Here is a 23,726-nt window from a genome sequence, read left to right on the forward strand (position 1 = left end):
AGGGGGGACACGGGACATGGGGGGATTTGGGGGTCCCTTGGGGGGGTCAGGACGGTTGTGGGGTGCTGGAGGGATACAGGCGGGTCTAGGGGGGCTGTAGGGGTCAAGCAGGTTTTGGGGTGCGGGGGCTATGGGGGTCTTGGGGAGCTCTGGGAGGGGGGTGCAGGGGTCAGGCTGGTTATGGGGGATTTGGGGGTCCCTGGAGGAGCCCGTGGTAGCTCAGTCTTGTCGTGGGGTGCGGCGTCATAGGAGGACTTGGGGTGCTCTTGGGGCGCATAGGGGGGCTGGTTGTGGGGTTAGGGGCTTGCAGCGGGACACGGGGTGCTGTGGGGTGGTGGGTCCGCAGTGGGGTCAGGCTGGGTGTGGGGTGGTGACCTGGGGCTGGGGCAGCCAGGGGCACCCGTAGAGGTCAAGCTGGGTGTGAGGGGGCTCAGGGTGCTGGGGGGGGTGGGGGGGGGGTTGGGGGGATCGGGGGTGCGGGAGGTGGGGAGGGGTGGGGCGAGGGGGTTGTGGGGAAATTGGGCGTGTCCAGGGGCTGGGGGAGGCCGGAGAGGCACCTGCAGTGCTGTCAGGAAACGTACGGGGCAGGAGGGAAGTAGGGTAGGGGGGTCCCCAATGGGATCAGGCTGGGTGTAGGGGGAATGGGGTGCAATGGGGCTGTCCCAGGGACCCTGAGTGGGGCTGACGGGGAGGATGTGGGGTGGCAGGGCTGGGGGGGCAGCAGCGGGGCCCACAGTGGGCTCACACTCAGGAGGTGACTGGGGCCCTGTCCCACGGTGGGTGCCAACCCCGGGACGGGGGCTTTCCCCCCGTGGTGTTGTTCCCGCCGGAGCAGCGGGGGGGACAGGTGGGTGCAGACCCGGGGAGAGGTGTGTCCCCTGACCCCCCGTGTCCCACCCTGGGAGGCAGCAGCTCCCACTCTGGCACCCGGGTCCGGCTCTTGGCCCTGGTTTGGTGCTGCCGGGGCTTTGCCCGGGGTGCAGCAGCTCCACCTGAGCTTCGAGAGAGCTCTGCCCCTCTCCCTAAGACCCGTCTGTGCCCGCCGAGACGTTTCTCAAAGCCGAGCTGGGGGTGCCAGGGCCCTGCTCCTGCCGTCCGTCCCTGTCCTGGCGGCTTCTCCTGCCGTCGGTCCCTGTCCCGGCTCACCCGGGCAGTGCTAAAATCTCCCCATCGACTCCCCTGCGGCCCTGGGAGGGGGGGGGGAGGGTGATGTCGCCACGTCCCCTCCTCGACGGGAACGTTTTGCGCTGTTACAGCCCAGAGGCGCGTGTGGCGTCCCCGGCGGTTCCTGCAATCCCTTCCCTTCCCGAATTTCTCCCTCCTGGCAGCTGTGGTTGGTGGGTGGGACGAGGGGCTGGTGTAAACCTGGTTTGAACCCGGTGGCAGGTCGCTGCCATGTGCTGTGCCGGTGGCGTTTGCCTTCCCCGGTGGCCGGCGGGGTCCGAGCGGCCGGCGGGGTGGCAGGGGGACAGCGACAATCTTTAGGGCTATCTTTAGGGCTGTGTTGCAATGGAGGGGTGTGCCTTGGCTCGGCGCTGCCGGCAGCCGCCTCCTCGCCCGGGGATTGATTTACGCCGAGGCTCCCGCTCGGGGAAAACCAGCGTTTGCTCCGCGGTTTGTGCGAGCGGGGCGGCCGCAGTGGGAATGTTGGGCCGAGCCGGGGGTCGGGGGCTCACGTCGGCGACACAAGGTGTGCGGAGCCGAGGTTCGGGGAGCACCATCGGCCCCGGGCACTGTCACACCTCACACGTGCTCTGTCACTGGCCCGGCAGCGGGACCGGCCGAGCCGGAGCGAACGGCCGGGATGGGGAAGGCGGACGGTGCGGGGAATCTCTGCTGCCTCGTGGGAGAGGAGCCGCCCTGGGGCGCGGGAGCAAGTTGGGTTCTTACGAGGTGCAAACTTCCCCGTCTCCCTGCTCCTCCCTTTCAAGGCTCTAAGGCAGGCACGGATGTGGCTCTGGGAGAGCCGGGCTCACTCCCCTCCGCGTCCTCTTCGTGCCGGAGTAACCGGCGCCTGCACCAGAGTTGAGGTGACACGGGACCCAAGTTCCGTGTTTGGCTTAATCCTTCTTAATGCCACTGCCCTGCTCATGCCCGCTGTGCCCGTGGTGATGCAGCGGTACCGTGTCTGTCCCTGAGAGGAGGCAGCCGAAACTCGTGGAGCAGTTTGCATCCCCCCCAGCTGCGGGGCCCGTGTAGATGTGAATCTCCCCCAGCTCTTGGCGCTGGCAGCCCCTCAGCTTCTCTCCCGCAGTGAGGCACACGCCGCTTCTGCCTGTGATGATGGTAACGGCGAGTCAGCCAAAAGTTGATCCGTGCACCAAACTGCTTCTCACGGTGGTGCTCAGCCCGTTCTGCGGGCGCGGGGCTCCCCTGTCCCTTCACTTGGCTTTCCCTCGCTCTTAAGAGAAACTTCAGGCCTTCCCGAGAGGGTTTGGAACCTGCTGAGGACAGAAAGTGCCTTCTCATCCGCGGCGGTGCTGCTGGGATGAGGTTCCCTGTTCCCGGCGCGCAGCCTGGCAGCTGCTGGAATTGCCTGCAGCCGCATCGCTCCGCACCGCGCGTCCGCCCGGGCGGGCACGGGCCTTTCAGTGAGGATCGCTTGGAAGGAAGGCAAAACATCAGCTGTTCCCCGAGCGGGGCACTCTGAAGTTATGTCACGATTTAATATATAACAAGCTTTTCCTGAGCTCCCTCCCCAGATACCTCCCGGAGGGCAGGACGGGCTGCAGGTGGTCCCTGCCCTGGGGGGGTAGGAATAGTCCTTTCTCTGCTGAGCAGCGTTTTTAGCTGCAGGAAGAGGCTCAAGGTGGCTGGAAGTTTGGGGTGATAATTGGCTCTTGGCCACGCTGGATGAAGGTGTGGTAGCTGAGGTGATATTTGGGGACGGGAGGGACTTGCTCACCATCAGCCCGGAGACCTCTGTCAGTGAGCTGCCTGGGAAGGAGGGGGATGTGTCCCTTGTCCCTTTTATGCAGTGATTTGTGCGAGTCTCTGAGTTGGGATTCACGGGGAGGGGCTGTAACCGGTTCTCCCTGCTTAGCCCGGGACCAGCACCCGGTGCGGGGGGACGAGCAGTGTCACGCCCTGGACATTCCACCGGGGCTGTGGTCCTTCAGAGCGTCGGGGCTGTCCCATGCTATCCCCTTCTGAGCTGGTGGGGACAGCCAGGGTGGGTTGACTGTGGCTCTGGGGTCCGGCCGAAGGGGCCGCCCCCGCTGCCCACCTCTCCCCACTAGAGGCTGCTGATGACCAGAGCATTTTCCATCCCTGCTCTGAGAGAGCAGCGGGGTTTGGAATTTGCAGGGCTGAGCATCCCAGCCCGAGCTTTTCCTGCTGATTCACTCTGGAGACAGCAGTGCGCTTTCCCCGGGTTCAGGGGGCACATCTGCTCCCCCTGCCAGGCCCACAATAGATCTTCCCACTTCATTAAGTCTTAATTAGGTAAATGCAGCGGGGCCATGTGCGAGGCCATTGCCAGGGGACATGGATCGTGCGTGGTGCCGGGTACCAGGGATGCCTGGATGGGATGGCTCCCATCCCGCCTGCCTCGGGGGTGCCGACGGGGTTTTTCCAGCTGGGCGCTGAATGTGGAATGAGTTCAGCCTCCCGTATTGTTTTCCCGGAGGATGTGTGCGCAGTGATAAGCGCTTCAGCCCTCTGGCGTGGCCCAACTGGCAGAAAAGCCAAGGATTAGTTAAGCCATGGAAGGGATCCCTCACCGCTGGGCACAGCCGCGGTAAAACCGCCCTGTAGACACAAAGGAGACTCTTTGTCCAGGGCACCAAATGCCTGGGCAGGATGGGCTGGAAAACAAACCTGGACCCTGGGAAGATGATTAATCACGTAACAATTAGGCGCAAAATGAAAGGCAGTGGCTGCTGCAGTGGAAGGTGCCTCGGAAGGAGTTTGTGATGTTGCACAAGCCCCGCTGCCTTTGCTGGGTACAGGCAGTGCCGGGCGGGCAGCGAGGTGCCAGCTGGCTCCGGCACCGGGCACGGCTTCCCCGACAATGGCAGAGCGGCGCTTTACATAATCTGGGACTTGCCAAACAAGCTTGAAGGTCTGGAAAATCCTCCTGCTATTGTTCGTGCTCAAAGTTTGCTAAATTTCCTGGTTTGATCTGCCGGGCTGGGTTTTGTTGTGGGACCGCAGTGTGGGGGAAAATGCACTTTGCACAGGGGGAAGAAAAGGGCGTTTGTGGCGTTTAATCCACGCCTGCTCCTTAGATGAAACTATTTTTTGTGGTTCACAAGAGGTTCTGAGCAGCTGCTGGCAGCTTTGTAGGGCTGCAGGACTCTGCGTCTATCCAATTAGTATGGTTTGTGTCTAGTCCTCTCCTGATGCCCCCCGAGGAAATCCTGGACTACCAGACGAGGACGGGGCGCCGTGGGCAGGGCTCACACAGGCACCATCTGGGCCTCTGGGCTGAGGGTCTGTGCTGGGACAGAAGTGCGGGGTCAGAACAGCTTTGTGCTGTCTGAGCCCCCTCGAGTCGGACCCTGTGGCTCTGGGAAGGCTCCAAAGCTGCTGCTCTTTGGCAGATTTTAGGAGAAGAGGCTGGAAGGGAGCTTGGGGCGCCTTGCTGTGCCGTGTCTCCCAGGCTGGAAGTCACTTCCTGCAGCCTGGTGATTTGGGGCAGCTGGGAACCCCCCAGGAGGATGCTGAGGCTGTGGGAGCCACCCCATCCCCATCCCGGCCTGTGGATGGCCATGGGCTCAACAACAGTGTGTTTTCTGGCCCTTGAAAAGTGTTTTGGGGTGTAGGGCCTGCCCTTGCTCCTCCATTGGCTCACCCCAAAGCTCTTTGACAATACAAATAAAACCATTCATTCAGTTAAATGAACGAACCCTGTTAAAATGTTCTCTGCTCTTACTTCTGCCGTTCCTGGGAAAGCCAGGTTTGGTAGCAAGGGATGAGGTGAAGTTCTTGCTGGTTCACTTAATGTGAGGCAGGTTTTGGCACCCTGGTAAGCAGCAGAAGAGGAGGAACAACCCCGGCCTGACGGCACAAACACATCCTCTTATTGGATGGCTAAATTGGCAGCTTCAAGTGCCTTTCCTGTAGGTAATTACACCTGGCCACAGTTGACCTGAGTGGGATTTAAGGAGGGGGTGTGAGGCTTGACGTGTGCTGGGAGCCTTCAGAGCTGACTGCAGTGGCACTACAACAGTCCTGTAAGTGTTGCAGATGAGGCAGTGGTGGGGAAGCTCTGAGCTGGTTTGCAGCCTGGAGAACCCGGTGGGGGGAGCTGGGGTGGGCTGATGCCTTGAAGCATCACCAGGGCATTAGGGCAGCGGGTGTGTTCCAGACTGCATCTCGCTGTACCTGACCTCCGTGAGCTGATCCTGCTGAGTTCCATGGTGGATTAGGTGCTTGCCAGACACCACCAGGGCTTGTATTTCTATATCCACTCTCCGAAACCCCTTGGAGATGGGGCAAGACGGGCACTTCAGACCCGGGGGGGGAGCTCTTTCTCTGCGCTGAGGGCGTGTGTCAGACAGGGCAGCACCGAGTCACCTCCCTGCCCTGAGGTGAACTCGAGTGACGAGGAGGGAGGGCAGATGTTGGCCCGGCCCAGGGCCACGTTGAGCTGTAACGTGACTTTGAGCGTGTGTTGTTGCTGTTGTGCTGGAGGTGCCGTGGCTGACGTGGAGGTGAACCTCTGCCGTATGGCCGGGATGGGCCTCGGCCAATCCGGGGCTGGCAGATGGGGTCAGCGCTGCTCGGGGATTTCCTCGGGTGCACAGTGCAGGCTTTTAATAGCAAACGGGGTCATCTGCATCGTGGCACGGCCTGAAACCCGGCCCTAAGAATCCCCACGGGCAGCTGGGAGGTGGCTGAGCAAGACATCCCCTCCTGTTGGAATTTTATTCCATGGTTTTGAGTAAAAATAAAATAAGACTTAATATTGCTGGCGGGTTTGGGGTGCAGCTCCTCCCTGGAGGCAGCCTGGAGAAGCCCTGCCTTTCTCAGGACGGTCACGTGGCCCCATTCCGGTCCATCCAGGTGCATCCCGTGCCTCAGCCGGGTGCCAAGACTTCATCCTTCTAGGAAAGGCAGCGGGGGCTGGTGTGGGTTTTTCCTCACTCCCTGCTGGCAGCCCCGGGTGCCTGGTGCCCTGTGAGCAGTGTCTGGGGTCACAGATGACTCTCATCGGGGTGACAGCGCTGTTTGCTCCATCCCAGCTGCCTTTCAGTGGGAATACACAGGATATCCGAGTGCAGAATTGATCCCTGCCACTGGCCAGGCTTGTTCCCAGTGCTGCTGCTTTTCCTTGTCCTGCGGCAGGAGGTGAACGTGGTCTCTGGCAGTTTGCATCCCCCCTTCCCTACAAACTGCCTTCATCCTGCTCGGCTCCCTGGCCCCTGCCCTGCTCGATCCGAGGCTGTTATGGGAGCTCAGCAAACCGTGATGATCAGATCCAAGCGCTGGACCTGGAACCACCTGGCAGTGCTGGGCTGGGTGAGGAAGCTCATTTGCACGGGGTGGTTAATTCTCTGCATGTTTTAATCTCCGTGACCATCTGTGTTCTTGCCTGGGCTGGGGAGATGGGAGCTCTTGGGATTTATCCCAGGAGGTGAACGAGGAGAGCGCTGCTTACTCTGTGTGTGCTGAAAACTGCCCCGGGTCAGAGCAGGATGACCTCATTAGCTGTGGGAAGAGTCATTCCTGCATCTTTGGGCAAGGAGGCCTCGACCACAACGTGTCAGCTCTATCCCAGAGGCACATCCCAAGGATCTGCAGGGAGGAGACGGGGGCAAAGGCACTTGCCAAAATTGGAAACCTCTGCAAATGCTTTCCAGTATCCAATCCCAAGCACAGAGGGTCTGTGACCAGCTTGGCTGGCACCCAGGAGGGCTGAGGTCCCGAGGAAGGCAGTGTTGGTCTGGGCTAAAGCACCTCCTGGCCACCCCAAAAGCCCTGCCCAGATTGTGGCAGCTTCTAGGGTGTGGCTCTGCCCCACCAGCAGCCACTGCTGCCTCTGCCCTGGTGAACTGCTCAATTTGTCCTCCAGAAGCTGCTGCTGAGACTGGGGTACTCACACACAGCACCAAAACTGGGGAACCAGTACCTGTGGGTGGGCTGCAGCAGCATCCCCAGAGAGACCTGTGTAGAGACGTTGCTGGCAGATAAGGTTTTTGCAAGCAACACCTGAATTCTTCCTCATTTGGGTTCTCACATTTGGAGCCTGAGGCTCTGCAGCCCCTCCAGAGCCCCAGCTGGGATCCTGCTGACCACAGGCTCTGCATGTGCCACAGGCAGAGGTGGCACTGGCTGCGGGTGCTGTCGAGGGGCGCCTGTCCCGTGGGGCAGCGCGGCCCCGCCGAGGCTCCCGCTGGCATCCCAACCCAGAGGGAACGATCCCTGCCCTGTAATTAAGCTCTTCTGCTCCTGTTCACCCCACTAATGAGCAGTCTCATGGATGTGCTCCTCGCAGCTGCTCTGGATCCTCTGCGTGGCTCCAAAGTTAGAGGTGACTTTCCAAGAGAGCCACCTGCAAAAGGCAGGATCTCCATCCCTGTCCCATTGGGGAGAGATGTGTGGGCTGGGAACCTTTGGCTGTGAAGGATTTTCCTTGACTTCACCCTGCCAAGATGTAAATTCCTCTGCCGACACACACCCTGGCTCCTTGGTGAGGAGAACCCTTCCTGCTGTTCGTGCTGCCTGGGCTGGGTGAGGTGGAGATGTTTTCCCAGCCTTTGGCTGCCTCTGGAAAGGAGAGCCTGCTCTTTGCTTGCACCCAGGCTCTTGGCATCAGTGGATAATAACACTTGAAAAACAACTGGTGCTCCAGCTCCAATCCTTGTTCAGCAGTTTGGGGGTTCAGTCTTGATGGAGATGATGGCACCGGGACTTTTGGCATCGTGGTGCATCCCAAAGGATGGGTGTGGACTTGTGCCCATCTCTCCGCCTGGTGTAGGTTTAGATTAGATATTAGGAAGAAACTCTTCCCTGTGAGAGTGGGGAGGCCCTGGCCCAGGTTGCCCAGAGAAGCTGTGGCTACCCCTGGATCTCTGGAAGTGTCCAAGGCCAGGTTGGACGGGGCTTGGAGCAACCTGGGCTAGTGGAAGGTGTCCCTGCCCATGGCAGGGGGTGGGCACAAGATGGGCTTTAAGGTCCCTTCCAACCCAAACCATTCCATGATTCTGTGATTCTCTGCTGTGGTAGGGGGGCTCTTGAGGAGTTCAGCATCGTGCCACATGTCAAGCAGGTCCCTGGGCCCTCGGTGGGGCTGCAACATGGGCTGAGGATCCCGCTGGATTTCGGGCCCCGGTGTGTGCCCACCGGAGCACAGAGCCGGCCCTGCCTCGGCTGGGAGCACCGCTGCTCTCTTGAATCTCTTCATTTAGTTAATGATCCTTTTGTTGAGAGGATTAGGGTTTAGAGGCCTCTGGCAGAGTGTTAATTAAATTAAGTCTCTGGGTGTTTCGCGGAGTTTTTGAAGCCCCACTAGAGGGCTCAGGCAGCCCTGTGCAGCCGGGGCCGGCGGCGCTGGGCTGTGCCCATCCCTCCAGAAGTTTGCACGAGAACTTATGTAAGGCCAGAGGACCGGACGGGCGCAGAAGTGCTCAGGGCCAGTGCGGAGCCCTCACGGAGCTCGCTGCTCCTCCAGCCCGGCTCTGCCCGGCCCTCGGCAGTGCCCTGTGCCCCGGCACGGGGGGCTCTGCTCAGTGGAGGCTGTACTCCCCGGAGTCTGTACTCCCCGGAGTCCGTACTCGCTGGAGGCTGCCAGGCACGGGCCGCCTGCGTCACCACCCGCCGTATTATCAGCGTTAGGTAATGCCGGGCTGATGTTTTTGGGGCTTTTTTTTTTTTTCCTTCCCCACTTGGTGTTTACTTTTCTGAGAAGTGGCTGAACGTGAACGTCCGGTTCCACCTTCAGTCCCGGGGGGAGTCAGACACTGAAGTTCGCTGGGTTGTTGCCGGGCTCATGTGGATACAAGTGTGAGCACTTGGCTTTGTGGCTCCAGGGGGTTCTCTTGGTGGGTGAGGGGTTTTTTTTTTGTGTTTGTCTGGAACTGCTTATTAACCAGTGTCTCTTCTCCTTTCTCTTCTGTCTGCTGCCCCGTGATGGATTTTGGTGCCTTGCCTGCGTGGTTGGCCCGGCTGTCTCATCTCTGGGTAAGTACCTGCTTTGTCAGATGGAAATGCCTGAATTTTAAGTCCAGTTGCTTGGACTTAAATAATGAACTGACCTGTTTATTCTGTCTTAAACTCCAGAGCGTTGGTTGTTACAAATAGCAGGATTTATCATGTGTGTTTGTGTGTGTATGTGAAGATTTTGGATATTGAAAAGCACTTCCGTGGCCTCGAAATTGTTGTGTTTTATAATATGAAGAAGCCCCCACTGGGAGTTTTTATTGCCAGCCTGGGCTGTGGAGCACTGACCTGGGGATAAAAGCTCACTAAGTGCCAGCAACTGAGCAAATGGAAGTGAAAATGTTTCTGGGAGTGGAAGGCAATGGCCCCTGTTCCTCCCCAGCTGCATCCTGACAGCTGTTGGTGGCAGGTCAGTGCTGTGGTTGTGTAAGGAGCTCTCTGAGGGCACTGGGCCACCTTCCCTTTTGCAATCCTGCAGATATTTGGGGCTTTGCAGGGCAGGGAGAGGAGCCTGAGGCCCTTCTGGCAGGAGAGGATGGGAAATGCATGTCGAGTTTGGAGAAGTGCATCAGGCACTGATGTTTTCAGTTTGTGTTCACGGAGATCCTGCTTTGCATGGGGGAAAATTCACCCTGATGGGGTGGATTCTGGTGGTTTCCCTGCAGGGGTTTGGTGTCTGCCCTGAACCTGTGAGGTGCACTTTGTGTGTTAAAGCCTCTCAGGGTAAGGTGTGTGTGCTCAGGGTGGAGGGAAGGAAGGGGTCTCTGCTTGGTGAAGCTGTTCCTCTGCATTCAGTGGTGCCTTTGCATCGAGGTTGTGATCTCTGGAAACTTCAGAAGTTTCAAATTTACTTTCTTTCTTTTTCCAAAATTCAGAGTATCCTTCTGTACATCACCTTCCCTCCCCAGTAACATCCTCTCCTCTCCTAGTAATGGAAAGGACTGAGCATATTTAGAACAGCTCTGCTCCGTGCCTGAGCATTCCATGTGCTGCCAGTCACTGATGAAAGACTTGAAGGGAAAGCAGAGGAAGGTGCTGGGAACAGATTGCTTTATTCTTAAACTCAACATCATTATACGATGCCTCACGGGGGGGCAGGAGAGATGAATCAAAACCAAGCACAAACCTGTTGTTCCTACCCAGAACTGAGTGCAGGACTATATTTGGAAGCTGTGCTGCTGCCTCCTGATCTGAATGAGCTGCTCTTTGCTGCCACATCTCTAAAAGCAGGATTGTTAATTAACTAGAAAACTTACCTTGATCAGAGGTGCTGAGCCCCAACCCCACCAAACACCCAGCAGTCATCTGAAAGCAGGATAAAACTCCTCTGCACGGAAGGTGCTGCGAGCTCTGATGTGGAGGAAAGTACTCGTGTGACAGTCAGGGTGGGTTAGTGAGAGGCAAACTGTACCAGCACAGTGGCTGTAGCTGTGCCAGCCTGATCTGGAGCAGGTTTTCATCCTTGATGCCTGAGCAGACCCCCAGGACAGTGGCCCATCTGGTTATGGCTGTGTGACAAGTCTCTGGTCACGGGTGAATTTCTTCCTTGGGGAACGCTGATAACCTGGACAATCCCTGGTTTGTGACTTTTGTTGTCTTCCATGTGCCACAGGGAGGGGAGAGAGCTGCATTTTGGTGGTTCTCCTTGTTACAGGCTTTGGGGGTTTTGACCCTGCTATGAGATGAGATTTGCTGCTTGCTGAAGGCTTGGTGTGAATCTTGGTCAGAGAACCAGAAAGCCAAGCGGTACCTTGTTAGTGATGACAAAGATCAAGGTGGTGTGGGACAGTTTCACTGGCTCAGGGACAGTCCTGACCTTCACCCAGCAGAGAAAACAGCAGGCTCAGATTGCCTCTCCATCTTTAAGCCTGGCTTATCTCATAGGTAAACATAAAATGCATAGGAGCTGTAGTAACAGAATTTCCCCTCCTGACCTGATAAGTGTTGGACATCAGTCCTGAAAGTACCACACCAGCAGCTTCCCCTGAGGGAAGCTGTGAGTAGCTGCAGGGCAGAAACCGTGAAGGAAAATGCTGAAGATGCAGGAAGAGCCTCTGTTGGGGGTTTTGCTCTTGACCTTCAAGCTGAGATTCACATATGTTGCCATTATTTAAAGCCTGTCAAGAAATCTAAGCCTGTCTGTGGTGGTAAGTTCAGTGTGTCCATTCATGGGCTGTGGCTGGGATGTGTCTTTCCATATGTTGGCACTGGTGACTGGGAGACACGTGTTGTGATCTTAAAGTTCATCTGTACATGAAGTTGTTTCTTTCTATCCCATAAGTCCTGTGTCACCTGGAGAAGGGCATTGCTTCATGGAGCCCTTGAGCAGCTTGTTGTGTTGTGAACTTGGGTCTCCCCTTAATTCTCCTTTACATGTAACTCAAGGAGGAAGAACAAATGATCTCCTGCTTTTGCACCTTTCAGTGGGATTTTCTGCTTTGACCTCTCCTGATGGTCAACAGCAGCTGAACATGAGCCCAGGTGGCCAAGGAGGCCAAGGGCACCTGGCTTGTACCACCCATGGTGTGGCCACAGGACCAGAGCAGTGACTGTCCCCCCTGTGCTGGGCACTGCTGAGGCCAAACCGTGAAACCTGGGGTCAGTTCTGGGCCCCTCATGACAAGGGGCTGGAGCATGTCCAGGGAAAAGAGCAGAGCTGGGGAAGGGGCTGGAGCACCAGGAGCAGCTGAAGGAGCTGGGGGGGCTCAGCCTGGAGGAAAGGAGGCTCAGGGGGGACCTTCTGGCTCTGCAACTCCCTGACAGGAGGGGGGAGCCGGGAGGGGTCAGGCTCTGCTCCCAGGGAACAGGGGATGGGACAAGGGGAAATGGCCTCAAGTTGTGCCAGGGGAGGTTCAAGTTGGATATTGGGAAAATTTTTCAAGGAAAGGGTTGTCCAGCCCTGGCACAGCTGCCCGGGGCAGTGGTGGAGTCCCCATCCCTGGAGGGATTTAAAAGCCATGTGGATGTGGCACTTGGGGACGTGGGTTAGTGGTGGCCTTGGCAGTGCTGGGGGAATGGTTGGACTCCATGATCTTGGAAGGCTTTTCCAACCTAAATGAGTCTATAGAAATGTGGCAGCAGGGTATCCCTTTCATTTGTCCCACCCCCTCAGAAGAGACCATCAGACTCCCAATGCGGTGTCAAGTTCTAGGGCTGGCTTAGCTCAGTGTTTTCACTTTGTTGCTTTGTAAGGCAGTGAAACAGTTCTCATTGTGGGGTTCAGAATAGCGGTGCTGCCCTCGGAATTACCATCTAATTAAATGAAAGCAAAAACCCCAAAGCAAGTGAGCTTTCTGTTGCATAAGAAAGGCTGTTTTAGTTGACCTAAAAACCGACATTGAAAACCAGCCCAAACAGAGATGCTTTCCCTCCCAGCTCCGTGGGCACTGCGGAGCGGTTGCTACTGTTCTTGGAGAGCCATTCATGCCGTGGCAGCTGCGAGCCCGCTTCAAAACAGTTACTCCTTTGAGACTTGCTTCCCTTTTGCTTGATGGTTGGAGAAACCCTGCTGTGGAGACAAATAATTAGAAATAAAAGATGGCAGCTTAATGATTATTAGCTTTTTCTGACGCAGTCTGCGCCGAGTGCAGGGTAAGAGCAGCATCTCCAAGCTGCTGCTGCATCTCCTGCTCCAAGGATTTACTGTTGTGCAGCCTCAGTGGAGCTGCAGAACCCCCTGAACTAACAGAGTTATTATTTATTTCGGTAACAAACCTTTTTCAGAGTCTTGGCAATTAACTGCGACGATGGCAGCAGGACTCCTGCCCTTGCCTTCCCATTGCTCCATCCATACCCACAGCTCTCCTTGGCAACTTCTCATTCCCCTTGCCCTCCTCCAGTACTTGGATTCTGTCTATAAATATGAACCACTTCGGGATTTCTTTATAGAATAGCATAGAAAGATAAATAAATAAATAAAGCTAAAAATGCCTTATTTTTTGCTCCAGAAAAACTAGCAGCAATGGGATGCTGTCCTCTGGGATTTTGTCCTATTGATATTAATCTTTTTGAAGCTGGTATCCATGACTGCCAGTTTCAAAGGTTAATATGCTGCATTTCAGGCAAGCTGAGGTCTTTTTATTTTTATTTTTTTTTTTAATTTGTGATATGGAAATGTGCACCAGTTAATCACTGTGCACCTGCAGAAATGCCTCTAGGCAGACTGGCACAGACTCTGGGCTGTGCCTATAAGGTTTTGGGATCATCCCTAGGCAGGACTTGGGGTGACAAGTCTGGTCCAGTTGAGTAGCTCAAGACAGACCCTGCAAGGTCCAAAGAGGGGTCAGGCAGGGGAGGCAGAGCTGGAGAAGGCAGTTCAGAGCTTAGCTCATATTTGTGGAAGAAATAAGGGAGCTCTGCTTAAAATTTGTATTTGTTCTCCATGGGTCAAATTTTAATTAAATAAGTGTCAGGTCTTGCCAGGTGTCCCTCGCTGATGTGCAGGTCTAGCCCTCAATAACAAACTGCTGTCTGTTGACTAATGCTCGTTCCATGGCTTGGGTGAATTTGGATTACATGGGATGTGTTAGTGCAAACCCAAGGGCTCTCTGCCAAGTATCTACTTCTGACTTACTGCTAGGTACACACTGGTCCTAAATAAACCCTGATCTAGAAAATGCCCTTCCCTGAACCAAAGAGCTCTGAGTATTTTGAAGCCAAGGGATGCACTTTGCCCATACAACAGCACAACAATACGGAGTCAAATCTCCTTCACTGAACTAGTGCCTTTCTAGGGAGAAGCTGCAGTTCAAAACTCACCCACCTGGTGTTATTTCAATAGTCCAGAGCCTCTCCTGGCTGCAGTTTGACTCCTCGTCCATGCAAGGAGGAAATCAGCCCCGACATGGTCTGTCTGTGGTGTGGCTCGGCTGCCTCCCTGCCGAGCACTGGTCCCTAGGTGGCACTCACTGTTATTTTTGGGTTCATTTCAACAAAGGCTGCATAGCTGAGCTTGTCCCCCGCCGAAGGGACAGCTGCCTCTCTGGCCAGCCTGCCTGGTCCTGCTTGGTTTAGGAGGCTGGTGCAAGGGCTTCAACTTCCCCCCGCTGCCCAAACACAGGGGATTCCAGCAGCGTCTCCTGGAATTCCTTAATGAGGGGGAGGCAGTCAAGCCCTCTCCTCTGGTTTTAGTTGTGTCATCTTTTCACTGAGACAGCAGGGGATGAAATCCTAGTAAGTTATTGGAAGCAGGGTGAGCTCTCAAGGTGGTGGAGGTTGGTGTGCTATGGGACAGGCTGTGGCTCCTGCAATGGCTTTTTCCATGGTTCAGTCCATTCCTGGGGTTGTTTCTGGAGCTCAGGCTTGTGCCACACTGATTCTGCCTTTCCCTGAGCCTGCACTACCTGCATTCACAGCATCACCTGTCATTTATTCTCCAGGATTTTTTAAGCACTTTCTCGATCCGTTAGGTGCAGCCACTTGTACGTTTGATACTTCCTACCCATACTTGAGAGGAAAAGTATTTCTCTGCCAGTGTAGAAGCATTCTCCATGTGAACACTGGCTCCTGCAGGCTGCAGCTGACCTCCCCCTCTAATCTTCAGTGGTGCATCTTGGCTGAAATGTGCTTTACACGCTGACTCTAAGCCCTGGAACAAAGCTGACTTTCCAGGGAGCTGTTCTTCCCTGCACTGGCACACAGCCTGGAGAGAGCTGAAGCTCCTCTTCATCTGCTTTATTCCTCTTTCTCCTTGGAGCTCGTCTGCTGTGCTGCAAGACACTGACTCAAGTGAACATCAACTTCACGCAAACTGGTGAAACCCACGGTGGGAGCTTTTTGCATCAATTAACCAGATTCTGGGTGGGATGGGAATTCCTGGGCGTGCACACTTAGTTCCCTCTGCTTTCTCCATCTCCCCAAAAGGGATCCCCATGAGCCAGCCCAGTACCAAAAAGACCTAATGGCCCAAAAAATGGATTCTTCTGCCCGCAGGGGAGGACGCAGAGTTTTAGTTTAGCATCAGTGGCCTTCAAAGGACACAAATTACAGCCAACAAAGGAAAACTCTCCAGTAGAAAACCACACTGAAAAGGATGGAAAAGGCAGGTTGGATTTAGCAAAACTTGAGGCAGACTGCCCTGATGCCAAGTGTGATTCCAATGCCCAAATCACTCATTCTCTTTAACTACAGAGGGTGCTGCTTGGCTCTTTAATAACTCCTCAACAATGAATCGATTGTTGGTTTTGGAGAGTGTTGTATCGGGCTGGACTAGATTTAATCTTTGGTTAATAGTTGATACAGAGCCAAGTGAGTGTGGATGTTCCAGGTTGCCTTCACTGTGCAAACACATGTTGTAGCAAAGCAGTGCAGAGTGTTCTAGTCCTTTGTGAAAACTCCATGAGTTTGCAGTTCAGAGGTGTTTTCAGGAGTGAATTCTGTGCTGGAGAGAGGGGTGGACACAGGAGAAATGCAGCATTAGCTGAGGCATCCCTTCCTTCTGGGTGAATCATTTACCTGGAATATCTTAGTTCTAGATCACTGTTTTACAGGGACACAAAGCTTGAGAAGTCCAAGGGCGGTTTCCTTTCCTCCTCATCCTGGCCTTCTGCTCCCGGCCAGATCAGCACTGCTGATGGTGACAGCAAAACTGGGAAGAGGAGCCAGGGGCAGAGGACCAGGAGCTGGCAAAACTGAGCCACCTGCTCTCCTCCCACCTTGTTTGCTCCTGTGAAATGGCTGCTGCTGCGCTGGATGCTGTCACTCGTGTGCAAAGTGCGTGAACATGGCACAGGAACGGAGTGTGCCTGTTGTGTGTTCACATATGTGTGCATCACACAGCCCCAGCCAGCTCACTGGGAGCAGGAGTGGATAAAGGATTCGGCTGACCAGCTTAATTCCTTTGTTTTCCTAGAATTTGGCATAATCCCGAGTATTCCTCTTCACCTTAAATCCTGCTTGCTCTGGGGGAGGGAGCACCGTGATGCACAATTGCTTTGTTTAGACCGGGAATTCCTCACTGGAGAAGCGAGGAGAGCTCTGTGCCTCTGATTGTTGTGCCAGTAATGCCCCTGGCACGGCGTTCCCTGGCACTGGTGTAAACTGGGAGCCCTGCCTTACAACAAATCCTACCAGTAGGGCATCCTGCGGGACCCGCAGAGCACTGGATCACCTTTCAAAGGATTTGTTCTGTGAAGAACTTACTTGAGCTGGATTTAATCTACTGTCTGGATGCTCTTAGGATGCTCCAGTGTGTCATGCTGAGCTGCTTGTGAGTGCCTGCACATGAACCAGGCAGAGGGCAGGGTTTGGCATCGTCCTCCCTGACCCAGTTGACTTGCACTGACTGAATCCATCAGGATCTGAGTGCTCCCAGTGGCCTTTCAGCTCTCAAGGACCAACCTCTGCCTCAGTGACCCCAAACACGTGCCTAAAATGAATGTAATTCCTCTCCTTATTCCTATATCCAGCAGCTGAATACCACGAAATCCTGATTTACTAAAATAATTCCCAGTCTCTAAATGACTCCTGTAAAGCGACTTAAACCAGCTGTAACTGGGAGAGTTCTTTAAATATTTGCAATCCGGGCTTGGCACGGGGCAAACTGTTCTTATAGGGAAGAATTTAAGACATTTCCATTACTTCCTATGGGATTTCAGAGGTCAGTTTGGGGCTGTGTAGGAGGGAAAAGGTTAGAAGCAAAGTCAGTGGCTTACAGAAGTGTGGTGGTGATGGGTGTATTTCCCTGTGCACAATAATGGTGGTTTTGGGGTTTTTTCCCCTTTTTTATCCTTATTTTCTGCTTCCTACAGAAGGAGCTTTGGCTTAAATCCCTCTGCCCCAACAGAGCATTTTTCAGGTGCTCTCATGGCACAGACCAAGTTCCTCTTTTCATACCTGATAGCTCAACTTTTTAGTTTCTCTTTCTTTAGCTTTGAAGCTCCTCCTTCCACTTGAGCTCTCAGCCATTTGTTTGGGGCCTGGAGAGGTGACAGCAGCATCCTTTGCCCTCGTGCACAGCATGTCTGCAGCTTGCACTAGTGCTGCTCCCTGTGGATAAATGCTTCACCTGGGAAATAATGGCTCAGAATGCTGCTGCTCTCGGGTCTCAGCTGCTGGCAGATGGAGTTGGGGATCATCTGGTGATCCCAGAGCAGTGGATGATGCGCTGTGTGGTGTTAAATCGCTGCTTTGATGAGAAGTTTTTGTTGCCCTGGTCTCTCCTCCACTTAATCTGCAACCAGCCGACGATGAAGTGATGTGGGTTTGTTTGCTTGTTTTTTCTTAATTGCAAGAAGCTGCTGCCATCCAAAAATTGTGGTTTCTTTGCTCGGTGGTTTTCTCCTCCAAGCCCTTTGGACTCGTGTTTCTCATCTGTTTTCAGCCCACCCCTGGATGAGCAGCAGCAGTTGTGGTGGGTCAGCACCAAACATCTGAGGCTCCTCCCGTGCACAGCCCGGGCCATTAAAACGTGTTAATTTATTGCTGTGGGGAGTGAAGTCAGAGCTTCAGGGCACGTTTCAAGGGAACTGCCTGTCCCCAGTGTAGGAGCAGCGACTTGCAGCCGCCAGACCTTTCCCAGCTTGTGTCTTTTAATCAGATGTGCTCAGCTGGGTCCAAGGAAACCACCAGATAGTCCAGATTTTAGGTGAAAATACCTGTCTTCCCTCTCATTTAAGGAGCTTTTTTCAAGCAGTCTCAACACTGAGGCAAAGGGGAGCTGCCCCATTCTTTTTGAGTTGAGTGTCCTAGACATATAAAGGAGAATGGGCAAACAGCTGCAAGGAGCATGTTAATTTTTCAGAAAACTGGGGGGTTTTAGCTCCCATTTAGCACAAGTGCCCTCAGTGTGAGTGGTCCTTGCTAGGTCAGTACCAGTGAGGGCTCAGCATGAGGATGGAGCTGTCCCAACCAGGGTGTGCATCAGCCCGGGGTATTATCTGCTGATGAAGAGGCAGGGCGGTTGCTCTTAATCCAAGCAGAATAATGTGCCAGAGAGCTTAATTCTCTTCGGGAAACAAACAGAGATGCCTCGGTGCCAAGCGTCCTTTGGGATTGTGCAAATGTTTGAGGGGGGTTTGGCCCCCCGAGCTGGGCAGGCTGGCAGCAGCCTCGCTGGAGCCTGCGGGAGCGCCGATGGCGCTGGGCAGCGTTTTGCTCTGATGTACGTAGCGGGGAGAGCTGGACGGCTCTGGCTGAGAAAAATAACCGATTATAATTTGGCTGTGGGTGAGGAAAAGCCAGTCCTTGCCATAGGTGCGGGACTGCAGAGCAGGGGCAGGTCTGGCTCCTCGGCGGGGCTGTGCCGGGCTCCTGGGGGGGGGTTCTTGTTGACCAACTGCTCCCCATCTCAATTATCGCTTTTTTTTTGGCTTGCCATCCACCGACTGAGGCAGTACCTGAATGGCCTTATGCTTTAAAGAAAAAAAAAAGGGATTAAAAAATATAGTAATAAACTAAAGAACACCCCGGCACCCCCGCTCCTTTCTTCATCCCTCCCACCTCCTTCATCCCGCCCCCCCCTTCGTTCATCTCCTCCGGGTCTCCCTGCAGAGCTGGGCCACAACTTTCTCTGGGAGACAGCGAACTGTATTTAAAATCTAGGTCAGGGAGGAAGGGGGAGTGGTACCGGCGGGCAGGGCCCCTCCTTGCCCCGTTCCTACCGGTGCCGTGCGGCGCCAAACCATCGCTCCCCCTCCCCTCCACCATCGGTTTACCGGGGAGGGGGGGTGTTGTCGGCATCATTTCAGCCTCCCCTCGCAGGGGTGCGTTTGTGGCGGGGCTGAGCGAGGCGGGACCGGGCAGCCTCTCAGGGCCGCCCGCGGGAGGGAAACGCGAGGGGAAGGGAGGGGGGAACCATGAGGGGGCGCGCGCCCGCTCCCCCCGCCCGCCCCGCCGGCCGCGGGTTCCCCTCAGCCAATGGCGAGGCGGTGCCAGCGCCCCGCCCACCGCCCCGGACCAATGAGAACTTACTACAGTGTTGTGGGGGGGGAGAGGCGGGGCCGCGCGGGGCTGGGGGGGGCAGAGCCGCGGGCGGCGGCGGCGGGCGCGGAGCGGCGAGAGCGGCGGAGCCGGGCGGGGAGCGCGGCGAGAGCGGCGAGAGGAGAAGAGAAGCGGCGGCTCTGGGCTGGGCACGGCACGGCCCCCGGGGTGAGGGGGCCGGCACCGCAGCGCGGGGCTCTGCGGGGCCCGGCGTGAGAGAGGGGCGGCGGGCGCCGCGCGCGCGCGCGCGGGGGCGGCCGGGTAAGTGCTGGAGCGCGGGAGCGCGCGCGCGCGGCCTTGGCGCGGCGGGTCCGTGTGTCCGTCTGCGTGTCCGCGTGTCCGCCAACGGCGGGGCGGCGCGGCCCCCTGTGCGGGTGGGCACGTGTGCGTGCGCGTGTGTGTGGCTGTGCGCGGGGTGCGTCTGTGTCCGCACCGGGTGTGGATGTGTGTGTGTGTGTGTGTGTGTGTGTGTGTGTGATCTGTGTTCGCACTGTCTGAGCTCCGAGCCCCTGTGCGGGTGCGTGGGGTGCTGGAGGGTGCACGCGTGGTCTGCACGGGCACCGCGCGCGTGTGTTGGGCGGGGGGGGGGTTGTGCGGTGCGGCTGCTGCGGGCTCTGTGCGTGTGTGCGCGGTGTGTCTCTGTACAGTGTGTGCGCGGTGTAGCTGTGTTTGTGTGTGTGTGTGTGTGGTGTGTTCGCACCAGGTGGGCGTTTGCACGGTGTATCTGTGTTTGCATGGCACGTTTGCACTGCGTGCGTGTGTACTGTGTGTGCGCACACTGGGTGTTTGCGCGGTGTATGTGTGTCTTTGCGTGGTGTATCTGTGTTTGCGCGGCAGGTTTGCGCTCTGTGTGTGTGTGCACGGTGTGTCTGTGCATGGTGTATACGTTTGCACTGTGTGTGTGCACCGTGTGTCCGTGTTTGCACTCTGTGTGTGTGTGCACGGCTCATGTGTGAGCGCTCCCGCCGTGTGTCATGGAGAACTGGAAACCGAAAGGCTGAGGCTCAGCCCGAGGCAGATCCTGCAGGAGCCAAGAAACAGGGATAGCGGGATGGGGACACAGCGCAGGGGAGCTGGCAGCCGGTCACTGGGGCAGGGGGTGCCTGGGGGCTGCCGTGGCCGAGCCGGGGTCCCCCGCTCTGCCCAGAGTCCATTGTGCAGGAGGAGGAGGAGGAGGAAGGAGACATGGCGGGGAAGGGCTGGCGGGGAATTGCTCCGGGCTCTGTAAACCCACGGGGACCTGCTCACCCCCCCATGGGACAAATGTGGGTGCCGTGGTCTGGCACCACCGGCCAGGTGAAGGCTCTTTCCCGGCCGTGCATCCCACTTCCCTCTGAATTCCAGCTCGGGAAAACACCTCAGCCCGCTGGGAAGCGACGCTCTCCAGCTAACAGGATTTTCTGCCAAGGCATATTTTTATTTCCCATCTCCAGAGGGGCACCGTTCCCAATGAAAACAGCTCCAAAGGGTCTGGAATGAGTTAAAATCCAGCTCGACCACCTCTGTGAGTGCTGTGGCTGCAAGTGTCCCGGGCCCTCGCTTCCGTTTTTCTTGGGGAAACGAAACTTGCTCCCCCTTTGTGTGCTGAGAGGGCTGTGTGTGGTTTGGGGGGGCTGGTTTTGGGCAGGGGCCGACGGCCCTCCCTGCTGGGGGTGTGTAAATGGTTATTCAAGAATAGCATGTTTGGCAGCAAAGAGAAAATGTCTTAGAGACGGTCCAAATCCTGGGGCAGGTGTTGTGCTGTTTCAGTTATATTTCTGTGTGTTATAATTTAATTAAGGTACCGGAGAAGCAAAGCAAAATAGGTCTCTTCCAACGCAAACTATTCCATGAAAATCTTATTTCTGAGCAGCACCACAAGCTCAATTTTTGCCTTACCTTGCTCTTTCTGTTTAGTATTTTAAGCCTTCAAAACACACTGGGTTTCGTTTGCCTTAGTTTGGTAGATCTGGAGGGATGGTCTTTGAATTAGTGATTATTCTTACTCACAGCTGAGTTGCTGAATGTAAAAATAATCTCTGTAAGGTCTCAGGGGGTGGAGAACACTCAGGGTCTGGATGGGGGATACAGAGGGGCTCTGCCTGGCTGCTGTCACTGCCCTGGTGCTGCGGAGTGCAGTTCCTTTCACAATAAGCTGACTCGTGTGTTGCTGCTCCCTTCGCTTCAAGGCTGCTTTAAGGAGGTCCAAAGTAGGTTTTTTTCCTTTTTTAATGGCTGGTCCAACTGTATTTTTAATGACTCGAAGCTTTTCCTGCAGCGTTGTGGTGGTTGTTAAGGGCTGCCCTGTCCTACAATTGTACTCTTCCTGTGTGTCTCATGTCAGTGGTGCTGACACACTTGATGTTTATATTTTGCATCGTGCCAGCCCCTGGCATCTTCAGCTATGTTTCTGGGATGATTTGGAGCGTTGGGTGTGATTCAAAAGGCAGTGGGGTCCTTTGCATATCTCTGCTGCCATGGCCTTAATAAAGAAGGTGAGGATTTTCTAGGATTCCCATGGACAAACATAATCTGCTGTGGAAGGTAAATATCAGGATAAACATAGCGCTCCTTACCGTGAAAACTCAATTAGAGCCTTATGAAACAGAGAGAAGGATGATTATTTTTCCCCTAACATAAACACATTCGTTATTTCCTCTATCAGTTTACATTAGGAGAATGGAAATTACCTGTGTTTTCCTCTGATCTCACGATTGCAATTAAAAACAAATAAGATTATCAGACGCAAAGCATTTGCAGGGAAAGCAACACTCCCGAGGAGGGAGGACCATTCTCGGCCTGTTTCCAAACACTGTATGTTCCCAAAGCCTAAAAAAAATGCTTCAGACAGTGACACTCCAAACCTACAGCTCCTGGCTCTGGCATCTCCCTGCCAACTGCCCGTGCTCCGCATGAGCGGCCACGGGATTTTTCACTTGACAGCGTTTGATTTTCAAAAAGTGGTAAAACATGTCTCTCCCGACGCCCCATTTACTGCTCGTTGAGCAGATATTAGAATGGATGGGAGGTGGGGAAGTGGCTTCTCTAGTGAGCAACCAACCACCCCTACAAATTCATTCATTAGCCATCAAAGTGTTGCCGTGCTGGGGTAGCTTGCAGGGATGTTGGGATGCTCCGTGTGCTTTGATATGTTGATGGCAGGATGATGATGATGTGAATGTGGTGTGTAATGTGCTGGAATAAAGTTGTGTGTACAGAGGGTTGCTGGTTGAAAGCAGTGGCTCTGTGCTATGTTTTCACCAGGAGTTGTTTAGCATCTCAAAGGAATCTTGGATTTTTGGGGTCAGCAAGTGAACCTCCTGCTGTTCATCCTCAGGGCAGTTCAGTGGAGGTGTTGGCTGTCTGTCCACAGCATTTGGCCAGGAGTTTCTCCTCAAACACCTTTCCGTGTGTTCTCCAGTAAGGAGTGTGTGCTGAGAGCCTCTTCATTTGGGAGAACTGTGTCAGAACCTGTTCCACTGCAGAGAGGGTTTTTCTCAGCCCTTTACTGCCATATTGCACCTATTTTTGGAAGAAGCCTGAGAAGTCAGTGATCCTCGGATATCCTGTGCCCATGGTGGGTGGGAAAGCTCTGGCTCTCCCCAGGTGTCTGGGTGAGGGATCCCTGCTCCCAGTGGGAGCTTCCCATCCTGCTGTGGATGGAGGCACGTGTGGGGCTGCAGTGGGGAGCTGGAGCTGGGCTTGTGTTGATGTGCCTCACTGGGTCAGTGCCTGGGCTTGCTGGAGCTGCTTTTACGTCCCAGGGAATAAGCTGTGATCAGTCTGAGATGTTGCTTTAAAAGGGGAGTTTGAGGGCCCTGCAGCAGCCCCATGGATGCAAATAATTTCCTACCATCAACCTGACTTTGTGCTTTTAAACTCCTGGCTTCTCCCTGCTCATGGCTCACCCTGTGCAACTTCCTTGGAGCGTTAAGAAATGGCAGCTGCTCAGGTTGTTCAGGCTCCAAGCTGTGTTTTGTTGCTGTCCTGCATCTCTCTGGGGAAGCTCCAGAGAGCTTTGCATCGGGAGTGGAAATTGCACCCTGGGCCTGGGGATCTTTTGCAATGATTGTTCTGCTTTCTTGGTGCTTGGCTTTTGCTGTAATCCTGTGTAGATTAAGCAGAGGGCTGTACGTAAAGATTTCCCTTTACGTCTCATCTACTACTGTTTTGATCAGTATTGTGGTTCCTTAAGTTGCAAAGAGCTGTAGGATGCTGCATAGCAGGGATTTATCTCTGCCCATCGGATGGATTAGGTAGGAATGTTCATGGCTTGTACTTAATCCAGATTAATATTATTAGTTTCTTTACGTTCAGTCGGTTGTTTACGCTTGTTTTTCTGTTTATGTGAATTTTTGCTTTTGTAATTCCCCTCACATTGTGTATTAAAAGCAAATGCTTTTAATTTGGCCGCATAGATGAACTAAATCTCTTTTTCTTTTTTTTTGTAAAGCAGTTCCACAGAGAGGAAAATTGTGTGGGCTTGGGGGGTGTGTTCAGGAAATTGTACTCTTCCAGGGCATGCTCCTGCAGACCCTGCTGCATTTCTGATCTGGGCTTTTTAAACAAATTCCCATGCCAGCCTGCTTTAGCTGCTGTGCTCAGAGCAAACATCGACAACAGTGGGTTGTAATTTATAATTTATAAAGTCTCACAGCACTTGAACTCTGATGCTTTTGGAGGGGACTGAGGATGTTGTACCTCCCTGATCTCAGTGGAGAGCC

At 54.9% G+C, this 23,726-nt stretch overlaps 1 protein-coding gene and 1 long non-coding RNA gene across 15 annotated transcripts in view; one reads left to right on the forward strand and one right to left on the reverse strand.

The window, feature by feature from the left end:
• The first annotated feature begins 9,040 nt into the window (after positions 1 to 9,040).
• The window catches only part of EPB41 (erythrocyte membrane protein band 4.1), an 86,012-nt gene continuing 71,326 nt past the window's right edge, over positions 9,041 to 23,726 (forward strand). For 3 of the 14 annotated variants that reach the window (XM_027705866.1, XM_027705875.1, XM_027705870.1), the window contains exon 1: positions 9,064 to 9,126. The gene's annotated coding sequence lies outside the window, so the exon portion shown is untranslated. Of the gene's footprint in view, positions 9,127 to 23,726 lie in introns of all 14 variants that reach the window. The other 11 variants (XM_027705862.1, XM_027705863.1, XM_027705864.1 and 8 more) reach the window with 8 other exon arrangements.
• On the reverse strand, positions 12,096 to 18,922 carry LOC113978718. Its single transcript, XR_003537637.1, has 3 exons — positions 18,759 to 18,922; positions 13,868 to 18,455; positions 12,096 to 12,613 (listed from the first exon to the last, which is right to left on the reverse strand). It is a non-coding gene; the product is annotated as an uncharacterized LOC113978718 (long non-coding RNA).

This window comes from Neopelma chrysocephalum, unplaced genomic scaffold (assembly GCF_003984885.1).
Source record: "Neopelma chrysocephalum unplaced genomic scaffold, ASM398488v2 Primary Assembly neopelma1_360, whole genome shotgun sequence".
In the NCBI taxonomy this organism is placed as follows: domain Eukaryota; kingdom Metazoa; phylum Chordata; class Aves; order Passeriformes; family Pipridae; genus Neopelma; species Neopelma chrysocephalum.